The 26132-nt window shown below is 45.4% G+C and overlaps 1 protein-coding gene across 3 annotated transcripts in view; it reads right to left on the bottom strand.

Moving 5' to 3' along the window:
• The window catches only part of PLEKHA1 (pleckstrin homology domain containing A1), a 62364-nt gene extending 37422 nt beyond the window's left edge, over positions 1 to 24942 (bottom strand). For all 3 annotated transcript variants that reach the window (XM_088450521.1, XM_088450522.1, XM_088450523.1), the window contains exon 1: positions 24830 to 24942. The gene's annotated coding sequence lies outside the window, so the exon portion shown is untranslated. The remainder of the gene's footprint in view (positions 1 to 24829) is intronic.
• Between the last annotated feature and the right edge of the window lie 1190 nt (positions 24943 to 26132).

Raw genomic sequence — 26132 nt, 5'->3', positions numbered from 1 at the left:
GGTCGGCAGTTGCTTCGCCTGATCTTGAACAGATGAGGCACAATGGCTGACGATCTGACGATCCCATGCAGCGCTGTGCGGAGGGGGGGTGGCATGTCGGGCACCAGATCGCCCCGTGTGTAGGGACTGCTCGATAAGTCAGCCCTCGGATCGTCGGTCGCATCTGTGGGTGCACATCGTACTGTGTGTACCCATCCTTAGTGCTGACAGATTGAAACTAGATAAAGTGACGAGGGAGCATATTTTTAGAGGCGTTTCTTGCTGCGGGAATTTACGCTCGTCTATTTCATCATTGTGTATGAGGTAGGAAAAAAAAATTTCATAAGAAAATGAATTTAACAGAAGCTCAGAGCTGGCAGGCAGAGGCTTTGCACAAACACAAAGTGCCAAATGGACTGAAAATTGCATGCATGTGATTTGTTAATGACGTAAGACAGGCTGAACCCTGCAATATAGGAGGGAAAAACTAGAAAGGTTTTATCTATCGAAAATGGTGGAACTAAAGTGGTAGAAAGGACTTTTGATGTACACAACCAAATGCACTTCAAGTTTACCGAGGCATCTTCCCAGAGCAGACAGAAAGGACTAAAAAAGAAATGACAAAAGAAAAAAGGGAAGAAGAGCAACTTTGCCCCTGGATAAACTATGTTGCAATGCAATGGGTGCAAATACATTTAATGGTTTTTGCCTGCAGGGTAAATACTGTCTGCTTTTGCATGTAGCCCACAAATGCTGGACATATTTTTGTTACATTTCTAATTTTGCTCCATTTAAATCTATCCCACCAGCAGTGCAACATGGTTTTTCCAAGGTGAAAATGTGCTCATTTATTTATTTTGGTCCCATCTCTGAATCAGCCGTTAAGTGGAAAATTCAATCAGCTGCGGGAACCCCACACGCTAATTCCCAGTGGTAGGATTTTTCCTTGCAGCCACAGGAGCTGCAAGGCAAAATCCATGATAAAAATGCAGATTCTGCAGCGGAACCTATTGGATGCCACATTTTATGAGTAATCAGTGGGTTCTGCGTGTTAATAGAGGTTTTACCTTGCGGGGAAAGGCTAATTAAATTGAATAGCACCAGTCATGAAACTTAGAGCTATTCCCTAAATTGAACGATCAATTAGCTGCATGGGTAAATCCTACAGCTAATTTAATCCCCACCTAACTGTGCACCGTAATCGGAGCTCGGTAGACAATCCAGACACACTGGTGAAAAAAAGGTGCTTTTTGTATTGCTCTTGGTATATGATAACAGGTATATTCCAGGAGAGAAGAACCTGATCATGCAGGAGGCAGTCACCTGCCACTAATATAATTGTGGATGGGATTAAATCGCCTTTCTGCTACAGGCAGAAGGACAAGAAAAACAAGAAAAGACAAAAAAAAAACACAAATGTGATACTTGCACTTTAAAAGTCATTGGGTGGAATTCAATTTCAGACATCAATTCAATGTGCCATTCCGTAACAGCACATCGCATCCACTCCACAGAGATGCGCAGGAAAAACTGTGATGTCAGCACTACTGTACTTGGACGATGTGTACAGCCAATTTAATTCCCCCAATTGCAAAAAAACCTCCAAATTAATGTATACAGGTTTGGATTATGTATACAGTTCAAAAAATATTTGTGACATTACAGATAATAGACTTCCCCTTGAATTAATCATATTTATCAGCTATTCAGGGGAAGTGTAGATAAATCTAGCTTTCAGATTGAAGAAAAGCACCAGAAACTAAAATAATCCTAGTATCAAGAGCAAACACAGGCTAGTGTCAGGGGTAAGGCAAGTGAGTGATGGGTAAAGGCAGATCTTCGCTGGAGCTGCATCACAAGTTACTGGTCCACAAAGATTATCCTTTTCCCAGTCACTATAAGCAGAAATTGTTCTCGCTTTCTTCAAGCTGATTATCTCTGCGTCACTGGGAACCATACTCTCCTGACATGGAGCAGCAGGGCAATAGGATGAACACAGAATAAGGAGTCATCCAAGCAGGAGGCTCAAGCTGAACTTCATCTTCTCTAGGTCTTAAACTCATCTTTGTGATGGGTACAGATTTGAATTACATATTAAGTTACTTTAACATGGTTTACAAACTAATGGAGGTGTTACAACCAAAGTTTTACCACAGGTTTCGCCTTCCCCAAGCCAACAGAATAAAGGGGAACATAGGTGATAGATAATTAGCTCCTCAGCTTGAACCTAGACCTCAGCTAAAGACCTTAATGCCTGCATAAGGGCTTAGACCACAATGCACCCTAACAGTCCAGATTTTAAGGGAATCCATGCCTGAGCACAGGTGACTTCATTAGTACCTCATTCATTTTGATTATACCATGTGTGCCCAAGCATGGATATCCTTAACACCTGGACTGTTAGGGTGCCTTGAGGACAGAGCTTGGGAACCACTGGTTTAGACACTAATAAAAGCAGCATGTCATTTGCAGCTGGATTCAATGGCTAGTTTGGGGGAAAAAGTTATCCAAAGTGGACACCTGCACGAAGTATAACTTTCTGTAAGTAAATTTATGCTTCTGACATATGATGAATTATTTCTTACTATATCAATTTGTATTAATGAGCATAGTAATTTGTCCTAAGCTTTCTTGGTTCTCAACAATAAGTTATGTACCCTAGGTTAGGCAATAAGTGCCCACATAATACTTTTATACAGTATTTGGAAATATCAGAAAAAAAAGAATAGCAAGCAAACATTGTTTGCACACGTCACGATGACCTGTTCAATAACCAAAATAAAGTAGGAAGTAAATTGGGAATATATTGCTCCTAAACTGCGTCCACAGAAATAATGTGTTTCAACCAAATGCAGAGTTGCATACATTTTGGGAGTGCTCACCCCCAATGCTTGGGTTGGGATTAGTCATCACTGTGCACTTGTATCTACACTTGGCCAGGAGCAAAAGCTAGGTCTACAAACAGTTATAGGATAGATACAAGTGTGCACTTTCCAACTCTCCATTGCATGCAATTTCCTTGACCAATACAGTCCGGGTGAGGAGCTTCAATCGTAAGTGTGAATATGATCGAAATGCGTACAGCTCTGCAATGTCCGTGCTTGCATGCGCTCGGGTTTGGCACATGCACAGTGCAACAACACGCAGCTTACACTCCACCAATAAGCATTCAACACAGCATCAGCTCCATGAAGGCACATAGATAGATCACCTTGCATGTGTAGGACTATTTTTTAACGGGATATAGTCAGAATGTTGACATTCAATATGTGGATGCAAGTAGACATTCATAAGTCAAATTGTCAACATGTTCATGTCAACACTTACAATGTCGACATTCATCATGTCTACAATCAGGGGGCGTATCTATAATGAGTGAAGGAAGTGCAGTGAAAATGGGCCAAGGGGGCCCACACCGCACACCCTACACCCATTTATTCAATACTTACCTCACTGGAGTCCCGAATTGATGTCTAGCTCACATCTCCGATGGAGAGTGGTCTGTGCATGAGCAGGACCTATTCTGCTCATGTGCAGAACGGGTCCTGCCATCCCGCCCGCAAACCCTCCCAAGCCACATCGTTTGGGGGGGACCGGGCAAGGCTGGCCACCGTGCTCGGAAACAGAGGCGGTGTTACCCTAGTTTTCTGGGAGCGACGAGGCCAGGGTCTGCGTCAGTGCACACAGATTTCCTAGCCTCAAAAGCTGCCAAGACCCGGTCAGGCTGCGGCAAGCTTCAGCTACTGCAGCTTGGCCAAAGGGGCAGCCATTGCAACTCTATGCCTGTTCAAGCAGTATCATTTGTGGGTGGCTAAGGGCTGGAGCATATACACAGTGATGACAACAGTCTCTCCAGGACTAGCGAATGGCTTCTTATTCGCCAATTGACTAATTGTGACTGTACATCTGACACAAATTTCAGTAGCTTTGCCATTAGCATCTTTTTTCACACATCCTCAGCTAAAAGAAATAAAAAATTTGCAGCTGCGGCAGCAATATCGTACAACACTCAGAATTAGGCCCTAAGATCAATGCACATTGGCCCTGATTCAGACCCACTCGCGAGTGGCTGTCCGCTCGCAAGTGGGTCGATGGTCTGCACTGCGCATGCGCACGACGGAGGGAGCTCCGTCGTGCGCATGCGCGAGACGCGACGAGCGAAGGACTTTCCTTCGCTCGTAGTGTCTGATCAAAGGGGGCGTGCTGTCGATGTTGATTGACAGCACGCCCCCTTTGGTGGGCGTGCCAGGGGCGTGCCTGCCAGATGGAGGCGTTCCCAAGGGAACGCCTACCGTCAGAAGCCGGCCCCACTGACATCACTAGTGATTTCAGTGGGAGTGATTTTGGCTCTGATAGAGCCAAAATCACTCCTGGCCTTGCGGTTGAGAAACTCAACCGCAGGCTTCTGCTCGCAGTGGCGATGGTCGCGATGGTCAAGACCATCGCGACAATCATCCGGCACGCTCGTATATGCTGTGGGTGATGACCCACAGCTATACGAGCGTCCAGGAGGACGCTCCATATTTATGGAGGTGGGCCCTCATTCAGAGCGAGCGCTCTGGTCAGAGCCATTGAACCATGTGCCTCCTGCCTCAGTGAAGCCACAATTTCTTATTATATTGAAAAGCTGAATACTGAATATTTCCTCAAAACAGCAGACTCCAATTCTTGGTACAGGTAAGCTTTACACAAAGTAAAGAATTCTGTAAGAGATAACTCGGTTACTGTCTAGCGAGTGATAAAAGGTGTATTCAGTATTCCCCTATGTCTCATACTGGGATGCGGTGAGGATCCCAACAAGTGGGATGCCGTCTGCCGGAACCACGGCATCGGAATCCTGAATCCCAACATCACTAGGAAACATATCAGCCACGGGGGGAGGGCTTAGGTTTAGGCTCCCCGGGGGAAGTTAGAGTTAGGATCCGGGCAGGAGGGGTTAGGGCCAGGCACCACCGGGGGAGGGTTAGGGTGCGGGGTAGGGAGGGTTAGTATTAGGGTACAGGAAAGGAGGGTTAGGGGGTAAATAGGACAGGGGAACATTACTTACTGTTCCCCTGTAGGGATTTCAACCATCGGGATGCCGCTGTTAGTGTATTGACAGCCAGCATCCCGTCCATCAGTATTTCATACAGATTCCCTCATACTATGTAGTGTATGATGTTAGAAAAGAAAATATTCTTGATTATAGGAGAAGAAGAAACACAAAGTTAAAAAGAAATGCTGCAGAAGCAATCAATGCAGGAAGACACTATTTAAAGTACTAAATAGAAATGTTCCAGCAAATGAAGAAAAAAAAAAAAAAAACATAATTAACATTACAACTTCCTCAAAATAAGATATTTATTTTCTTTCCACTGAAGTCAATGTTTAAGCTTCATCCAAACATTTAAAATGATATGTATTTTATACAGCAAGAACAATCGATGCCTTAATCTACTTCCAGGAAAAGTAGCCACAAAACACACCATGGGTGAGAGAACAGACCTTCATTAGAAACATGCACATGTATCCTCCGTTTAAAGGGCCACACTAGGACAAAGACCCTCCATCAATGAATTTCTTTCTGCAACTGAATACTATTAGCGCACCATACATTAGGCTCATTGTTCCGACTCAAGGAAACAATTGCAGGACACGCAACTCTCTCCCCCTTCATCCTGGGGCTTTCCTCCAGCACACAGCTACAGATAATTACCCCTTAGAGACAAGGCTTCAAGACCGGCAGTCCATGCTGGAGAAACTGGGGGCGCAGCTAGGAATTGGATGGAGGATATGGAAAACAGGCACATAGTCACTTCCCTTCATTCTGATATGGTTCCATAGGGAACAAAGCGGGTTTTCTGAAAAGCACTATGAATATTCATAACATTTCAAATTTCAGAGGCAAAACTGCTAAATGAAACCTATCCTGTGTACAGTGCTGGAGAACGACAAACAATAGCTCATTCACTTGGAATAGAAACACAGCGTCTGACAGCAGATAAGAGCAGACCGCTACATCACTCAGTTTTGTGTGTTTCATGTAAGTTACTCAACATCAATAGTAGAGTTGGAGCAAAAGCCGAATTGCAATGAAAAAAAAAAAAAGAATTAACAGACCATCCTTGATAAAAATAATTTCTAAAATCCATCTTTAAACACCCCGTTATCATGCCATACACTGAATTTCAGATAACTGCAGTCACAAAACTCATGTGATCATTAAGAGCCAGTCTTGAAAGCTACATCATTACTAAAGTCTGTGCATACCATAAGTCTGCGTATGCCACAAAGTTCATCAGTGAGGCAGTTGCCATGGGATGTTGTCTCATCAATATTTATACATGTTCAGAAGCTGGTCTGTCCCTGTCTTTCTAATGGTGTTAGCAGCTGACCAGCGCTTAAAGGAGAGAGGCACTTGCTTTATGCAAACCAGCTTCTTGGTGGCAATTCCATTAAATGCAATGTTGAATAGCGCCAGGAGCCATTCAATTGCCCCTATCGCATCCAGCACTTGAGTGGGGGGGATGCAGTTTACAGCACCTAGTGCTGGGAGTTTGGTCACGGTAAACAGTATTTTCAGTCACTATTAAACATCACATTCAATTGAATTGCTCCCCTTATTTCCAAATTCAACTCCTGTGCCCTGCCAGAGTACCACAGCACCGGCCTACTGGTAACAGTGGCAAATTTACTAAAGGTCGATTTATATCGAGCAAGTTCAATAGAAGTAGTTGATAAAGAAATATTCAAATAGTTGAAATGTTTTTGTAAATCTACCCCTAAATGTAACCATGTGTGCTGTAGGTGGAGAAGTCAGACTGCAACCCCCAACAGGGCATGGATTACTGAGAGGGATTAAACGTTCCCTGTAAAAGCACATTTATAAAGTGTATTCACAGTGGTGTAAGGGGAAACTGCGGATATGTACTACAGTCATTACAAGGTGACATTTAGGAGGGGGACCAGGCATTTGTGTAAATGGTTAGTATAGGTTCTGTAAATGTAGGACATTTTTGTTTAAAGTTTCTGCTTCTCAAATTTTGAACATTTACTGCGCAGTTATTTTATAAATGCCCCCACAATTCAACCTCCGCTTAATCGGACCAGAGACCGCAGGTCCCACCCGCATGCCATAGAGACAATTTTCATGTTTTGGGGGCAATTCAATTGATTTTTCGCACCCTCTCTCAGTCTAGAGTGGCAAGAGATTGAAGGTTGGGATATTCAATTATTTTTTACAATCATTACTTTTCGCGCCCAAATGCATAGCGCATAGAAGCGTAAAGCGACTAGACCAGTTGAAACTATGGGCCGCGTAGTGGAAAATGCAGTTCGGGTGCTCAACAGTCAGACTTTTTGCACACTTCTCAGGAGGGAATGGCACAACAATTGAGTAGCTTAGTCGGGCGCCCCCCCCCCCCCAAAAAAAAAAAAAAAAAAAAACACGATTGAGTTTCCCCCTTTGACTCTCATTGCCTTTAAACCATTTCAGTCGTATGTACAAAGCCATCAGATGGTTTTGTTCATGGTTCTTGTTTGTCTTCACATTCTGTACCCATACTACTGAGTTCATTGATTTTTATGCCTTTGATGCATTCAATAAAAAATATATTTGAAAAAAAAAAAAAAAAATGTCCCAGCCAAATGTGTGTTATTATTTAGGCAGGTACAACATGTAAATGCTACATAACTGAGAACCACTCTGGGCGTGAATGAGCCCTAGACTGCAAATGCTATATCAGGATGTTAGCTTGATGTTTTCTCACCAAAAGAGATTTACAAACTGTAGCTGATCAGTCACATAGGCATCGGTCTCATTGCAATTTCAAACATGCAAGTTCTTGCCCAAACACTGACACAATATGACTTTGCATATTTCTAATGGCTTGACACAAAAGACAGCTTCCTATTATTTCTCATGGTACAAATGGCACACCAGTTATCTAGTACCCCTTTTCTACTGGCCAAAATACCTGGGGTTATTGCCGTGTCAACCCGGGTAGAGGCTCAGTGGAAAAGGGTCCTAGGAAAAAATCCCAGGTTGATTGACCCGACATTTCTTCCCAAGATTCGAGCAGGGTTTTATGCGGGTAAAATCCTGCTCAGGCTCAGTGGAAACGGGTTACCCGGTCTTCCAACCTGGAACCAGTTTCCCGCATGGTGATTGGCTGTCATTTGGGAGGCTGTTTATCACCGGGGAGGGGGAGATTACAGCCCGGTCCGGACTGTTACGGGTTTTACCCCATCTCCGCTTCATATATGGAGCCTGCAATTCCTCCCTGCCCGGTGACAGCTGTCACAAACAGCCTCCCCCAGGGAAGGACTATCTCCCCTGGTCGCCGGCCCGGCGTTCAGGGGAGACCTGGAGTTTCCGGTGCTTCGTGATAACAAAATCGGCAAGCGCCAGCACTGCACCTGGGTGCACTGTGAACGGTGTCAACCCGGGAAACGGGGTAAATCCCGGGTCAGACCGGGGATTTTTTGGGGAAAAAGGGATCATCGCCTTGGTGGGTCAAAGGTTAAAAAAAACACACATTGCTTCAAGTCATTGACTGTATGGGCATCAATAGTTCTATATAAACTGGAACAGTCACCAACAATTTTAGATCTTTACACATTCATACGATGTGATGAGTGAACTGGTCAAGATTACCAGTGCTCCAAACAGCTGTTTGTAAGACCAGTGCATATATAGGAAATGTAGACCACTCAGACAGCTGTGGAACTACAATTTCCTGCATGCCCTTCTAGTAAAAGAAGCCGGACAGTTGTAGTTCTAGGATCTAAATTTGTGACTCGGTAACCTCAAGGGACACTTACTATTTTAGTCTCTTATTAATTATAACTCATGAAATCACATTTATGAGCAATTAATAAAATAAACTAGAAAGAAGGAGGGCTCTCATTTACTTGTTAAACAAACACAAACCCATTCTAAAACAGACTCTGATTAGGGGGGGGTGCTGTGAATAAGCGCAAGCACATTATTGGTCCTTTGTAAACATTTAGACAGGGAAAAAGTTAGGAAACGGTTCTGGTCAAAGCGATACAGCACACCTACTGCAGCTGTCCTGCCAGACATACTGTACATGGATTGTACAAATACAATGAAAGCACCTTAATCCTGACACTTTTAGATGACAATTTGCCACAAAAGATCAATTTTTCCATTGACAATGGATCAGAAGGGCTTGTTCGACAATAGTGGGACTGCATTTTAACATTAATTGCCAACTTAAAACTAGTGTCAGCTAGCTTACAAATTTGAGCAGTATGAGCCAACATGTTCCTGGGAAACAAAAACAAAAAGGCAAAACCCAATAAAATGTGTTCCATATCAGACATTCAGGGAACCAGATTTTGGGAATCTTGTGCTCCAAACCACAGAATGTGCATCTCTGACCTAAAGGTGACAGCATACGGTGGTGTTATTTAATCATTTGGTTACATATGGCAATAAAAAGTCACAAAAAGCTATACAACAACTTCAAAGATATATTTAACTTTCCACTATAAAAGAACTTACAGAAACACAAAAGAGTATCTACTGCAGAAATAAATTATAATTTTTTTTTTTTAACCATTTTTGACGTTTAACATCCACCTTTATGAATGACTTCAAGGCACCTGGTACTGTGGCTACAGGATCTGTATGTCCGGCGGTTCAAATCCGGACACCGGAGGACCGTTAGCAGTGAAGATCCCGACAGGTAAAAAAAGGTAAGTATAACTAAACCTAACCCGCCCTTAAGGGTGCCTAACTTTAACCTCCCCCTAGCGCCTAACCCTAACCCTCCCATCCCCGCAACCTAAATCTAAGTCTCCCAAGGGGGGTGGCTAACCCCCTCTTCCCCTAGCCTAACCCTTTCGGGGGGGGGGGGGAGATGCCTAACCCCAAGTCCCCCGCGGGAGCCCCTAACCTAGCCCTCCCCGCGTCAGCCGCCCGGCTTACCTTCATTCGTATGCCGGGCGTCGGGCTCCCAGCGTAGGGATAATGATAGGCGTCGGGATTTCGACGCCCATTATTAGACCCCTGCTCGGATTGCACAGTCGGGAAGCCGGTAGTCGACATTTCGACCGTCAGTTTCCCGACTGCATCCCGTGGCTGTAACTGCCCCATATCATAACCCTTCCATCGTATTTAAGGCTGATATGAGATTCTTTTGGCATTACAACATAGTGTTGTCAACTAAGGCCAAACTTAATTGGCTAAAAGAAAAACAATTTTCCTGGCTCTTAATAAAGGTAAAGCCAATGCCTTACTTGGTTGGACATCTTGTCATCGATGCATGAATTAATGGTCAAACGTTTAAAGGTGCAAAAACATCAGACATTAATGGAACAGCTAGTAGGGAGACGCAAATACAACAGTTTGCATGTTCATGCCCACAATTTCTAGGTTTTTTGTTATTCCTACTGATAACTTAAAAAAGGGGAATCACACTTTTAGCAGAGGACTTTATATGCATTGCCTTGTGTATGCCTCTCTGCATCTCTGACCAACTGCTTTCCTTCATTCTTCTATGTTGAATCATCAGCTAGGAGAGGGGACAAGGTGCCGGTGAGGGGGAGAGAGAGCAAAGGTGCCTGTTTAGAGAGAAGAGCGCGAAAAGAGGGGCCAAGGTGCTAGGGCAGAGGAGAGGAAACAAGGTGGCTGTGTAGAGAGAAGAGGTCCCAGGAGAGTGCAAAAAGAGGGGCCAAGGCAGAGGAGAGGAGACAAGGTGCCTGTGTTGGAGAGAAAAAGTCCCATAAGAGAAAAAAAAAAAAAAAGGGAGGGGACAAGGTGCATGGGTAGAGCGAGAGAAAGGAAGGGACAAAGCACCATGGCAGAGAGGAGGGATCCCAGGAGGGAGTAGGGATGGCCCCATTGACAGGTCTGCTATCAATGGTGCCATCAGTGGTTTGTATCAATGGCAGGAAAAAAATTGATGGCCCAAATTGTTGGCGTCAAGGACATTGTTTGTGGCCCAGGAGAAGCAGAACAGATACAGGTAGACATAGGATACAGAGACAAAGATACAGCTGTAAAGGTGCCCACACACATACCGACTTTTCATCCAAGTTTGCCGATTTCGACGAATCGTGACGACAGATCATGTAAAAAAATGGTAAAATCGTGAGTTTCTACTCTTGATCACGATGCCGATGCGCGTCCCCACTCGTCGTACCTCGCATCTTCAGATCTGCCGTGCTGTAGGGCAGATTAGCCAATCTGGGATACAATGCATTGGCTGCAAGATAGATCTTTAGTCAGATTGGACTTTTTAACTCCAAATCGTGACCACGACTGCCTGGGGAGAGTTCAGGGGAAATAGTGTACATCGGCTGATTGGGAGCAAGTCGGTATGTGTGTGGGCACCATTATACTTCAGTCCAGGGACTAACGGTATAGGTTCTGCGATCTCAGGTATCCTACATCAGTCATAGTCTCTCCCCCCCCCCCCCATTGAACTGGCTCACTCACTCCAATGGGAGCGTGATTCAATTTGTTTTAGCGATGATTGATGTTGGAAACGACCAACAGGAGCGCGCATCGCTGGTTGTTTCCGATATTAATTTACACAATTTGCGACTGATTACTGAGCGATTGCACGATTACGAAGTCGTAATTGTGCAACCGCTCAGTAATGTCACATAGTGGATACGCGGCATTAGTCTGGAGATGCTGTTAGCGCTGCGTTAAGCAGGAAAATAGCATCGCTGCCGGCAATTAAGATGAACTTGAGCAGAAATTCTCTTGTCGGACTTAACAGCGCGGTCAGTTGAATAGCTCCAAGAACTCCTTCTCGATGCTATGTGCATTGCGATGAATTGGATCACCCCCAAGGCGGCTAAACACAGTACTGTCTCCCAGTATTCAGCAGTGTCATCATGGGGTTGGAGGGAATGTGCTGCTACAGGTGAGTGTGTGTAGTGGTGGTGGTGGTGGTGGTGGGGGGGAATAATGCGCTATTGTAGAGGAGAGGCAGGTGTCACTACATATATGAGGGAGGCCAAAAAGTACAGGCGAGTGGCTCTTGTGGCAGCTCACCCGTTCTGTGAATATGGGCTTTTTTGCAAAGCTGTAAGGTATAGCAAAATTGCTAAAAATTCCCCTTTTCTTGTAAAGTCAACAAATTTTACATGATGATTACTATATCCCAATGCTCAGCCCAAAGAAGGGTGCAACGCACTTTTGGGACATTCCATGAAATGTCCCAAACATGACACTGAAAAAACTCCAAAGAATCATTAGCTGTGTATCTTGAGTTTTCAACATAGGTTAAGTTAAATTATAGCTCACTCTCTCTCTTTCGGTTTTCTTAAAAAAATTAAAATAACAAGCTCTATATACAAAGAGTTGAGCTGAATTATCAAGTAGAAGTTTCCTTTATGTCCCGTGCGTGACATGGAATGCCCCTTTAAAAAACACACAATTTGTAGTCATATCTGCCACAATGACGGCAGGTCACACATTTATTATTGTCTCTGGAGAGCTGTGGCCAAAACCCACATATATGCTTGAAGTTACAATTCCAAAAGTATTATCATTAAGCTACAAAAACATATTGGAGGGATAGGGCTATCAAGAGTTCACTCAACCTCTAAATGTAGGCAATTTTTCACTTTATTTTTTGTTTTAGTTAAATCATTAAACCGATTTACACCATTGAGTTCCCGATAGGTCTTCACTCCCACGCAGACAGATACTTGAATAGAGCTTTGTTTTTACAGCTGGTAGAAAAAAAAAGAAACAAATTACTCCAGCTTTTGTAATCTATATGCTTTACCAACTACATTTTATAAGAGTTGCTTATGTTAAGTTAGAGTTAAATAGTTTGTTCTCTTTAGCATACAAATTCAATATAACAAACTGAAACGCCAAAAGTCATGGGATAGCAGTATGTAAAAGGTAATGGTAGGTGGCACCATCGTACTGTGATATCTTGGAAATACCCAGACCTGCATCAGTTGTAATCTGACATATCTTGAGTCAGTTTGATCATTGGCTAGGCTGCTCATGGCAAGGCAACATGAATTAGTGGAGTTCGAACATGGCATGATAGTGGATGCCTGACGGATGGGCATCCACTAACAAAGTTGCGCTGTTATTCAACATTCCTTGATCTATGGTGTCAAGTGTCTACCTCATGGAAGGCATTACCATCCACCGTAGACCGTGCAGTGGCCGACCACGGGTGCTTAATGATTGTGACCAGCGTCATCTGAACAGAATGGTCTCTGGTAAGGGACAAGCAACACTGGTTCAAATCACATCCACATTCAATGCAGGAGGTACCAGACGCATATCCAGCAGGTCAGTGAACTGTTCTTTAGCTACAATGTAATATGGGAGCAGAAGACCCACCAGAATGTCCCTGTTAACACTACAACACAGGACACAGAACCTCACCTGGGCTTGTGAAGCTGCCAATTGGATCGTGGAGGACTGGCAACATGTGGCGCGGTCCGATGAGTCTCTGTTCCAGTTGTCTCAGGATGATTTTAGGGTTCGAGTGTGATGCAGATGCCATGAGGCCATAGACCCCAGTTATCGACAAAGCACATTGCAGGCTGGTGGTGGTTCCATAATGGGGTTTGTTCACGTCATGAGTTGGGTCCGCTTTAACAAGTCACTGATCAGTAATCGCTACGTTGTATTGCTTGATGACCATTTGCAGCCCTTCATGGACCTCATGTGCCCCCACAACGATGGAATATTCCACCAGGATAAAGCATTGTGTCATTGGCCCAAGTTGTCCAGAATTGGTTCAAGGAGCATTGTGCAGAGTTCCGACAAATGGTGTGGTCATTACATTCGCTTGACATAAAATAAGAGTATTTATGGGACGAGAGGTCCATTTGCACCCAAGTTCCTGCACCTACAAATATCAGGTGTGGGAAGCTATCCAGACGGCATGAGTCAACAGCTCTCAGTCTCTTCCGTCCACTTGTGGAATCAATGCCACGTTGAGATGCTGCACTTCGCCGGTCTAGAGGGGGTCCTATACAATACTAGGCATCTATCCTATGACTTTTGGCACTTCAGTGTATATATATTGTGCGACAACCTTCAGGGTTTTTAACCATGGAAGTCTAAGTCATGGTGTGTAGTACAGTATATTACAGCTTGCCAACTCATAGAAACCAGGTTGTCACCTACAGCAGCTGGCCTTTGCCCAGGTATCACATTTACGTTCTATAGCGTGTCTTTTATGCACTGTAGGTAGTGAGGCACGCAGTTTTGAAAAATAAGCAGTTCCCACAGGACATGCTGTGATTAACATATATGATCTGGCTGTGTACCCTTGTCCACCCTCGCCACCAGGACCACTGCAGAAAGCAAGGGAGCAACCCGGCTACTGAGCAGGGCTAACCATGGGATGGGAGCTGCCACTGCCCAGGATCGCATCATCTCCAGAGTGGGAGAGCCACAGAGGAATGACCCACAGCGACCCTGGACGCCAATGTACTTATTTGGCCGTGGATTCCCAGTGCAGCCACAGCTTCAACTTTACTCCAGGCTCTGGGGGAAATATCACCAAAGAGAGCATCTTAATAGGTAATGCAGAGCACTGTTTCCTGGGCACTGATGTGGGAAGGGTGAAGGAGGGGGGTCATGTGACAATATTGGATTACTTATGACCTACCCCCTGACCAGGCAATATTAGGATAGTTCTTCCCTGAAATCTGGTCTGACAATATTGGGGTGTGAACGTAACAGAGGGTCTTGGATAACCCAGCATTAGGGCTGAGATTACAATGGCAAAGGTCAGGTCTGTATCTAACCAGGTTCTTTGGCAAAATGGGACACGTGTAGTGTATTGGTTCATTCTAAGGCTGTCTGTTATACTGTGCATTGTACAGGGCTGGGGGTCTCCTATGTAATCTGGGGGTCTATTTACTAAGCTTTGTTAGGAGATAAAGTAAACGGTGATAAGGTACCAGCCAATCAGCTCCTAACTGTCATGTCACAGGCTGTTTGAAAAATGGCAGTTAGGAGCTGATTGGCTGGTACGTTATCACCGTTCACTTTATCTCCTAACAAAGCTTAGTATATAGACCCCCTGGTGGCTTAGATAGTTCATGGCTAACCCCCCTCCTTTTACCCCAGTACTTCCCCAACTACTATCTTCCCTTACCCCCACCCTACCCCTAGCACTGCCAGCTTCTAACCCTCTCTTTGCACCCAGAACTACCCCAACTACCATCTACCTTTACTCCCTACCTGGCCCAACTGCAGCATGCCCTCACACTCCTCTACCCCCAACTGCTGCATACCCCTAGCATTACCCCAACTTCTGCTCCAACACCTGCCTGTCCTTAACCACTCCTCCCTGCCCCAACTGCTGCCTGCCTTCACCTCCAGCTCTACCCCAACTGCTACCTGCACTGAGTACTGCCCAAGCTACCACCTGACCCCACCCCCTGCACTGTCCCAACTGCTGTTTACCCTTAGCCCCTCTCTACCCTCAGCACTGCACCCATTGGCTATGCAAGATAACTAACGTATTTATAAGCATTATCAGTAATGACAATATGATTACAACTTGCCATGGTGCATCTGTAAGGCATTTGAGGTAACCTGATATTATGTGGGGAGGCTATTGTGAGAATTTACTGCTAAACTCTCACATTTTCTAAACTCTCACACTACTACATTTGGACTTTGGTTAATCAGAAACCCGTACATCGCTTACCCTGATGGTTGGTATGACATTTTCTGTGGCATTACTACATAGGGACTGAGTCGGCTGTAAAGCAAAAAAGAGCAAATAAAGGGGCCTATCCATTTGCCGACTCTCTGCACGATGCGACCAAAACCAGGAGATTTTGGTTGGAACGTGCAGAAAGTCTGCAAGTGGATAGCCGGCAAGAACCAGCGATACGCATGCACGCTGGGTCCTTGCCGACCCCGACTATTTAACGAACATGACGGTCGTCAGGTTCGGCATGTTAATAGATAGGGAGGTTGGGCTGCTGCACTGAAGACGTTCAGTGCGGTGCCCGCACTTCAGCGACATGAAAGTCTGAATGCTGGACGTTCAGACTTTCATGTCGTTAAATGGATAGGCCCCTTTACTGTGTACCCAGACAAACCAAGGGGTGCAAATACATTTAATTTTTTTGCATGCAGGGTAAATACTGGCTGCTTTTGCATGTAGCCCAAATATACTGGACAGCTTTATTTTTACACTGCAATTTAGATTTGTGTTTGGACACACTCCTCTCTCACTAATTCTCTCTGCACATTTTACATTAGCTCACCTGCAGTGCAACATGGTTTTGCCAAGGTGCACATTTACTTGCTCTTTTTTGCTCTACTCCCAGTTTAGATTCAGGCCCATCGTGTTGTGAATACTTTGATCTGGGCTGACCAGAATTCTTGCATTCCATACAGGTGTAACTCCACAAACCTAAGCCATATGGCAATATTTATTTTTATTGGAGAAACTTTTTTTTTTTGTCTGGTTACCCTTCCATGAAAATCTTATTTGTTCAGTCTATCACTGATGACGTGTATTTTAACATGTACCCTGTGGACCAGAGGCCTGTAGGTTCTGGATTAAGCTTTGGTGATCTTTGGAATGTGATATTCGGGTGAACTTGCAGAAAAACCACATACAGTACATGAGAAGAATGGCAGCTATCACCAATGTCCTCCATTTGTAAAAAAAAATGTAACTGTAGAATGACTGACTTCAATTGGCCTCATAACAGTTTCCAGAATGGACAGCAATTGTTTCTCTTAAATTATTACATTCTTCCTTGAAGCAAACCTGAAATATTCAGACAGTACTGCTAATTTATATAAAGGAAGTGGCACTTCCTAATGACCAAATCATTTTTGTACTTCAATAGCAGCACCTAGATCAAATTGCCATTTTTCTTAATATGAAAGCAATGAGAGTGCATTCACTTTCTAACACATAGCTTTTCATGCAGGCGTATTGTTTTTCTTGCTTTAATAATGACAAAATAACATTTGTTATAAATCATTTGTCATTAGACATTAGACTTGAAAATAATTATGCCCCAATATGTACAAAGTCTAATGAAAGGACCCTGAAATTGCAACATAGATAGGCAGACTCAAAGAGGGCGATTTAATTAAGCGCGAAGAGAACAGCGCTGGGAAGTTGGTCATGGAGCTAATCAATTTAGCGCGCCGTTTAGTCAGACTATAACGACTTAAGTCGGCGAATGCCGCAAAACAGCCTTGTGGCCGGCACTTTAGTCGGATTTATGCTCGCACCCTCAGGAGGGCGCGAGAAGAGATCCTTAGTTGGGATAACATCGTGGTTAATTGAATTGGAAAGCTCTGGGAACCCCTTACCGGGCTATTCAACATCTGTCGCCACGTGAAATGTCGACTTGCTGAGGACGGTTAGGGTTAAGGGGAAAAATACTCACCAGAACGCTCTGGCATTGGAGGTACCCGCACGAAACGATTATCACAGAAGACTCTGCTGCCACTGGGAGAAGGCATGTGACCACTGAGCCACCAGGGACGGTTTGTCATGTCGACATATCACCCGTGTAGACATGATGAATGTTGACATGGTCCCTGCCAACAGTTTGACAAAGCCGACATGCAGCATGTCGACAGTTCGGCCATGACAACATTCTCATGTCAACCGGATGGGCCTCCTGCTGCATTTGCATAATAGCAAGGACGTAATTGCAAGGATACCCGAGTGCAGCTTTGCGGTTGTAATCCTTGCTGAATCACCCCCTTATGTGCACTACATAAATCACTTTTAATAAAGGCTTAATTTACTAATAATACATTTAGCTGCAATATTTGCACTAACATAGCTACCCCCACTAGACAGATACAAACTGATAATGAATTGCTTGCTGTGTGGGTCAGTGTACATTGTGCATTCTGTAAGCAATTCAGCCATAAGATATTATTTTGTAATGTGACGAGCAATATTTTCAGGCATGTTTTGCATAGGAAACTTACAATAGCTCTCTCAATTATTGGGGCAATAGAATCTTTATGAATAGCTAAACTACCTGCACAGTCAGGTTCATCCGCCTGCGTCTGTAGATTGCACACACCATGCATAAAAACCGGTGACACTAGTGACATTCTTACTTTATTTTGCGGTACAGATAGGGGGTGGGGGGAGCACACATTTGGCTCTCTAGCGGGTTACTGAATCTTTCCAGTAAACCAGTTTTTACTTTTTACAAATGTTCCACAATGTTCAGAGAGGGAAACATTTGTAATAATGCAGAATCTATGCTGAATACACCCAATCTGGATAAATCTGTTCGAAAAATCAACAACCAGAGTGATTTCTATCAGCAGTCATGGAAAAGTGTGGCTATCACTAATTGAACGGAAGCCTGCGAGTCAGTGGACAACATTCACAAAAGCAACAGAACACTATACTGTGGTTCAATAGTACAATTATTCATATACCAGTAACACTGGCTCAGGAATTTAGCAGCATAGTCACAGCAGTGTACCCACCGCACTGCATAGGCCAAACCAGTACTTATCCTATCAGTTCACTAGGAGCCAGTGACTGCTCTGAGGAATGAAGTATTTGATGGATAAAGCTGCAATATCACAAAAAGGTTCAACCCACGAAATGCAAGTGTAGCTGATCAGTGCACTTTTACTCTCTAATCCATGCAATATGTTAGGTCTAAGCATAAAAGGTTCCATTATATGTATTGCAGAATATTGCACAGAAAGCATAGGCAGATGTCAAACTTTAGATGGGTTGCTTTGGAAAAAAATACAATAAATAATACGTGTAAAAATATCTCACCAAAACAATTACTGTTCAACAGGTGTAAACCAGTTCTACTACATTAAAGCAATCCATAAGAGTTCACAAGTTAAATGCAGTTTTAATATGACCTTCTGCATGCCTTTTCATTATGTTTCTGTTTCCGTTAACAGGAACTAAAAGACCCGACAACCTTTTTTTTTTTTTTTTTTAATATAGTGTTGCCTACCTTGCAGACAGTCTGCAAGATCAGCTCTATGTGTAACCTGTATGTTCTGTCTGTATCCCAAAGAGTTTATCAACTGTTACTGACAGCCTGTCACACTTGCTATCCATTGTGAGTTTACATGCATATGTTTAATGTCCATCTGTGACTTTTCGCCAGTCTACTATTCTGCCTCTCACATCGACTGCGCAGGCGTTTAGGCCAGTGGGAGCAGCCGTGGGTCTGCCCAGGCGTTTAGGCCAGTGGGAGCAGCCGTGGGTCTGCCCAGGCGTTTAGGCCAGTGGGAGCAGCCGTGGGTCTGCCCAGGCGTTTAGGCCAGTGGGAGCAGCCGTGGGTCTGCCCAGGCGTTTAGGCCAGTGGGAGCAGCCGTGGGTCTGCCCAGGCGTTTAGGCCAGTGGGAGCAGCCGTGGGTCTGCCCAGGCGTTTAGGCCAGTGGGAGCAGCCGTGGGTCTGCCCAGGCGTTTAGGCCAGTGGGAGCAGCCGTGGGTCTGCCCAGGCGTTTAGGCCAGTGGGAGCAGCCGTGGGTCTGCCCAGGCGTTTAGGCCAGTGGGAGCAGCCGTGGGTCTGCCCAGGCGTTTAGGCCAGTGGGAGCAGCCGTGGGTCTGCCCAGGCGTTTAGGCCAGTGGGAGCAGCATTTTCGCCCTATTCAATTGTAAAATAGGCGAAAACGTGGATAGGCGAATGTTTTACAAAGCGAAACTAGAGAAAAAGGACTATTTTTTTTGAGGGGGGGAGGAATCAGTCTTTACCCCATAGAAAGCTTCAGTGACCCTGGGAATCAATATAGAATAGTAGTAGTAGCCCTAATAAAAGTATTTAGTGAACTTATTTTGAGGCAAAGGGCTGTTATATGCACACTTGCATATGTGTGGAAAAATGATGGAAAGCAATGTTTTTTCAGAAAAATAAGTACCGTAGTTAAATTTGGGGTACATAAAAATAGGTACTAGTATATTTTGAGGTCTCTGAAATAAAGATAAAAAAAAAAAAAAATAAATTTTTTAAAAACAAACAAAAAAAAAACAAACTTAAAAATACACCTGTTGCAGCCTCCTGCAATCTCAAAAACACCTGTCTCATCCATATGGCCCCCCAAAATACCAGGCCTCCCAGTGTTTACCCATTTTCCAAAGACTTTTTAAAAAAAAAAAGTGTTTTTGACTGCTTAGTCATTTGGGGGGGGGGGGGGTGTCCAAAGGTTCTGGATCAAATCACCATATTTGCACCCCTAAATAGCAATTTTGCACTTCCAATTCGCCTGCCTATTTGTGGAGAAACTTTTACGCCTATTTTTCCATGTTAAGTTTTCGCGTAGGTGAAAACATCCTGGAATTGAATAGAGAAAAGTAGAAAACAGACGAAAAGCGCAAATCAGCTAAAAACTTCTCCAAACGACACTTTTCGTGGCTAAGTGAATTCGACCCTTAGTTTTTTAATGTTACATGGCCACAACTGTAGCTCACCAGCGATCTAACTCCGCTTTCTCCGAATTGCTGCTGTTTGAATCAGGCCCATATGGCAAAGAGAATGTGTGCCAATGAAGGCATCAGTTTTTGCCAGCAAACACTGCTATTCATGTTTCATAAATCACCTCTTATTCAAAACTCTAAACCATCTTTTAAGGATGGGCCAGTGCTTTGGCCTTGCCCCCAGGATAAAATAGGTCAGCCAGCCCCTGTAGTAAGTTTACCCCCAAGTCTGCCTCTCTTGCTGCATGACTGCAAGTCTAAGCCTGCCTCTCACGGAACTGCTGATAACCTAGGTGTTTCTCTCTTGCGGCTTGCCTGTACACCTATAGGGCTATGTCTGACTGTGCATCACTAGGCCTAGGTCTGTCACTCTTGCTGTCTGCCTGTGCTACCTATGGGTCTACGTCAGCCTCTTGTGCTGTCTGTGTGCTATGGGTCCCACGTTTACCTGTCTGTGTACCTATGGGTCTGGGTCCATCTTTCTTGCTGCCTGCCTGTGCGCCTAGGTCTGCCTATTTTGCTGCCTCTCTGTGCACCCATGGGTCTATATCTGTCCCTCTTATTGTATAACTGCAAGTACAAGGGTCTTTATCTACTGTAGGGTTATTAGCCTAAAGCTGGTCATACACCTAAAGATTATCTTTCCAACCATCCGACTAGTTGGCTGTTGGAAAGAAAAACATGGTAAAGTATGGGAGAAAATGACAGAACATTTGCTCCCAAAAATGGTTGTTCAGGCAAATTGGTTAAATAAAATAGATTTAACAGTTTTGTCTGAATGACAATTTCTAACCATTTTCCAGTGTTTGGGAGCAAATGATTGTTATTCTCTCCCACACATTACCAAATTTTCAATCCAACCAGCCAACTAGTTGGATAGATAATATTTAGTTATATAGCAAACATGGTCTTCCTCTTGTGCTGCCTGCATGTACACTTCTAGGCCTAAAGGAGCTGATTCAGACGCGCTCGCTAGGATGGTATCTCTCATATCTGGCCGATATTTGCAATCTGCACATGCATTGCAATGCGCGTGTGCGAACCACTACGAAATGTCGGGAAGCGCTCGCTTGCCCAGCATAGACAACCCAGTTGAATGAGTCACTAGCCGTTTGTGGGTGGTAACAGGGGCAGGCCACTAGAAACTGAGGAGTGGAGGTACGAATGCAGGCATGCCCGAGTGTTTCAACGCCATTTCAGAGGTGTGCATAATTAACAGGCAGGGTCATAGTACACGTCACCTGGTTGTATTTCACACTGAAGTGATCGCAGTGCTTGCGGCAAGGTATAGTCAACCTCAAGCGCTGCGAGCACATCCGATGGTGCTCGATGTACCAATGTTTTCATGCACTTCCTGGAGATGACGTGCACAAGTGGGCATCTTATGAATGGCTGGTGGGCACAAAGTGATCGCATGCCAAGACACTGTGGGCGTGCCAATGCCTTGCCGTACGATCGCCTGCCTTGCTAGACGTGTGCTAGATTTGCATACGCTGGGAGCGAGCGAAAGCCTCTAGCGAGTGGGTCTGAATGAGCTAAGTCTGCCCATCTTGCTGCCTGGCTGTGAGCCCATAGGGCTATGAGCCTAAAGGCTTGTGTTTGCCTGCTTGTGCACGTCTGGATCTAGGTTTGCCTCACTAGCTGTAGATGCATGTCTCTTGCAGCATGCCTGTACACTTACAGGTCCATCTTCCTTGTTTTATAACTGTAAACCAAGAGGTCTTTGGGCCTGATTCAGCAAGGATCGCAATTGCAAAGCTGCACACAGGCAGCTTTGCAATGCGATCATTGCAATCATGGAAATGCAGCAGGAGGTGTATGACAGGTCGCAGTGCTGGGATCACCAACGTGACCATTGGTGGTCGATGGCCGTGATGGTGGATGGCGCCATGCGGCCGGCCAGATGAGCAAGCCTCAGCTTACTCAGGTTGGCCGGCTTGTGAGCCTAGCAGACTGCCACAGTGTCTCTGGGCTGACCACTCCCAGACACGCCCCCGTTTCCAGGAACACCATCCACCCCCGCACAACCACTTAAATGCCTCTGCCTGTCAATCAGGCAGAGACATTCAAGGGCTAGCATGCGTGTTAGCAGGACTCATTCTGCACACTCGCAGAATGGGTCCTGCACATGTGCAGATTCCCGAGTCGGGAATCTGCGTTCAGCAGTGCACTGCTGAATTAGTCCCTTTGTCCGATTCACTTGCTACAACACTGCGATCCAAGTGAAAGTGTGACTTTACTGCTGCAGTGCTTTGAGCCTATAGTTTTGGGTCTTCTCTTGCTACCTGCCTATTTAGGTATGGATATCTGATAATTGCTAACCATTGGTTTCAATTACTCCGATTCGATAGAAATGTTTTTTCCATTAAATATCAGGTTTTGATGGACACCAGCCATCGGATGTTGCTTATCCAATGGCTGCCTGTTTGTATCCAGCTACAGACACTCTGAAGTTTAACTCATGTGTGCATGTGCAAAGCTTTGTCTGCTTCTGCAGAAGCACACAGTATTGTATATACACTGCATGATTTGATGTTGAGGCTAATCACTACACTAACTGATCACCTCCTATGCTGCTTGCCTGTACAAATAGGTGTCTATGTCCATCTTTATTTCTTTCTTGCTGGCTACCTGGGCACCTATAGTGCTATGCTTAGATCTCTTGCTGCCTGCTTCAACACCTATGGTTCTATGTCCCTAACACTTTCTGCCTTGCTGGACACCTATAAGTATATAATATACATCCATCTTTCTTGCTGCCTGATTGGTTGGGCACCCATGGGTCTCTTTTGCTGCCCTCTTGGGCAACTATGGGTCACTGTACAGGGATGCGGTCAGAATGCCAGCGGACGGGATCCCGGACATCAATATACAGACGCCCTTCAAAATGCAGCCGCCGCCGCTATCTCAAAGAGATCAAGATTCCGACGTCAGCATCCCGAAGGTAAGTATGCGGGTTAGACCAACTAGAAAGTGTTAGGCTACAGGGAGGGGGGGTTAGGCACTACCCCGGGAGGGTTAGAATTAGGGTGCAGGAAGGGGGGTTAGGGCTAGGCACCACCACAGGGAGGTTAGGGTTAAGCACCACCGGGGGGGTTAGGTTGGGGTTAGTGTACTTGCCAGCCCCTGTCAAGATTTGCAAAACGGGATGCCACTGTCTGTCTTCTGACCGCCGGCATCCCGTCCTCCGGTCATCCACACCGATTCCACTGTACTCTCACTGTACACTCTTGCAGTCTGCTTGGGCAACTATGGGTCTCAATCCATCGCTCTTGCTGCTTGCTTGGGCACCCATGAGCCACTGTCCATCTTTCATTCTGTCTGATTGCTCAGGCAGCCCGCTTGCTGCCCGATTGCTCGGGCACCCACGGGTCTCACTTGCTGCCCGATTGCTCGGGCACCCACGGGTCTCGCTTGCTGCCCGATTGCTCGAGCACCCACGGGTCTCGCTTGCAGCCTACTTTGGCACCCAAGGCTCTATGAACTCATTCAGAGTCGCTCATTAGGTCCGCTCTATCGTAATGGAAAAGAGGCCGGATATGCAAATGAAGCGATAGCAAGATGGGCTCGCTAGCTGAACGAGCGAGAGTAAGAAGCGGCTTTAAGACTAAAAACACGCCCCCTTTGCGATCGCAACACACGTCATCTCCGGGGATATAAGGATTAATCGAGACCATCGGGACCCATCGGAGCTACTCGCAGAGCTTAAGGCTGACCATACCCTCAATCAAACACTACGATCTAGCCAGTGTAAAGGCATAGTCAGGCACGCCTGAGTTCGGATCTCCACTCCCCCTGTTCACAAGCACCCAGGGTTGTCTTAACAGCAGTGTGGGCCCTGGGCGAAGCAACGCACTGGGGCCCCTACCCATCCATTCATGGGAAAAAAATGCAAATGGTCAATAAAATTAAACCCTCCTGCATGACCGGAATACAGTGCACCGGTGGCCAGTTTATAAAAAAATATCACAAATTTACAAACTGGCGGTGGATTGGCGGGCCCCTACAAGCCCAATGGAAGAGATGGCCCTGCAAGCACCTTGACCTGTTACCTCCCACAAACGCCTCATTCTGTCACTCAAACTAACGACCTGGCTGTGTTCAAGGAGAAATTTCCAATCGCAACAGCTAGTTTGCACACGCGCATTGCGAATCTTACGCATGCGCAGTTTAGTGAACATTGCTGGGTACGACCAAGCGGCCGCTTACGACCGACTCTGAATGAGGTCCTATATCCATATCTGTCTCCCTGACAGCCTGGGAGTTTATTTGATTCCTTTATAAGCTGCCTGTGAACGTACAAGTCTATGTAGGTTTTAAACTTCAAAGCCTATACATTTATTTCTTCCTGTCTTTCTTACTACACACCCCTATGAAACTCTCACACTTTGCTACATGTATAAAGCATTACGCTATCACCAATGACCTGCTCGGGGACTCACCTGTACAGAGCCGTCTCACATCTGTGCGGCCGCTGTGTCCCGGGACCCGGCTGTACAGTAGCTCAGTGGAGCGCACACTGAGCACCGGACCGGACGTCACCTCGCACAGCCGCTCCCTCTCTGCGCCCAGCTCCAAGCCTCACACTGATTGACACATTCAATATGGCCGCCGCTCCCAGCTCACGGACCAATGAGAGATTGCGATAGCCACATGACGTAACCACACACTCCCTCCAGACAGTCTCGGCTCCTGCACATACCTGTCCCGTGGTGACGTCACCGCCATCCGTCACTCTGACATGGTATATACCTATTCGCATATATATTTTATTTTCATTTAGATAATTATGTCTCAGAGCAGCCATGCCTGTGTAGCATACATTGCAAATACATATAAATTTGTTTAATATAGCTATGTATACAACCGGGACACTCATGAATTACACAGGTTTTGTGGCTGGCTGGCTGCAAGCCTGGATTTCACTTAGTTTTAATGAGGCACAGAACCTGTGTAATCCATGAGTGTTCCAATTTACAGAGATGATATGGTAAACCTATGGGAGGGGGGAAGAGAGAGTTCAGTGCATGCGCCCCCCTGGGTTAGCATCAGGGGCATATCTGTAATGGGTGCAGGGTGTGTGGGGCACACGGGCCCCCTGGTCCAGGGGGGCCCACACCGCACACCCTGCACCCATAGGTAATTATACTTACCTCTCCGCCGATTCCCAAAGTGCTGCTCCGCAGCACCAGACCGACGCTGTGGAGCAGCAAACACTTACTGGGAAAATGACGGCGGCCATTTTCCCAGTGATCTGCGCATGCCTAGAGGAAATATCCCTGGGAAAGTAGGCGCGGGCGCCATTTTCCCGGAGACCCGTGCATGCGCTGTAGATTCTAGCATGAAGCCAGAATCTACAGCGCTCAGTGTCGCTGAGCCGCAGTCAGAGAGGAGGGGGCCCAAACGGAGGCTGCACAAGCAATTCGCCCTACTCAATTACAGAACAGGCGAAAACGCAAGTAGGCGAATGCATAGCAGGCGGAAAGTACTAAAGAGATTGGGGTAATCAGTCTGTACCAGAAAATAAGATGCACTGACACTGGAAATCATTACAGATGTGTACTATTAGCCCTAATATAAGTACTTTGTGTCCTTACTTAGTGTTAAAAGCTTTCTAGGAGCATATTTGTAAAAGTGGTGAAAAATTATAGAAAACAGTATCTTTGGTGGAAAATAAATAGTCCTGTCAAATTTGGGATACTTGAAAATGGGTGCTAGCATATTTGTGTTTCTAAAGTGTACTTT

This window comes from Taudactylus pleione, unplaced genomic scaffold (genome assembly GCF_031769625.1).
Source record: "Taudactylus pleione unplaced genomic scaffold, aTauple2 ptg000518l, whole genome shotgun sequence".
Taxonomy (NCBI): Eukaryota; Metazoa; Chordata; class Amphibia; order Anura; family Myobatrachidae; genus Taudactylus; species Taudactylus pleione.
Note: the sequence above shows the minus strand (reverse complement) of the source record. Positions and strands in the feature narration are given on the sequence as shown.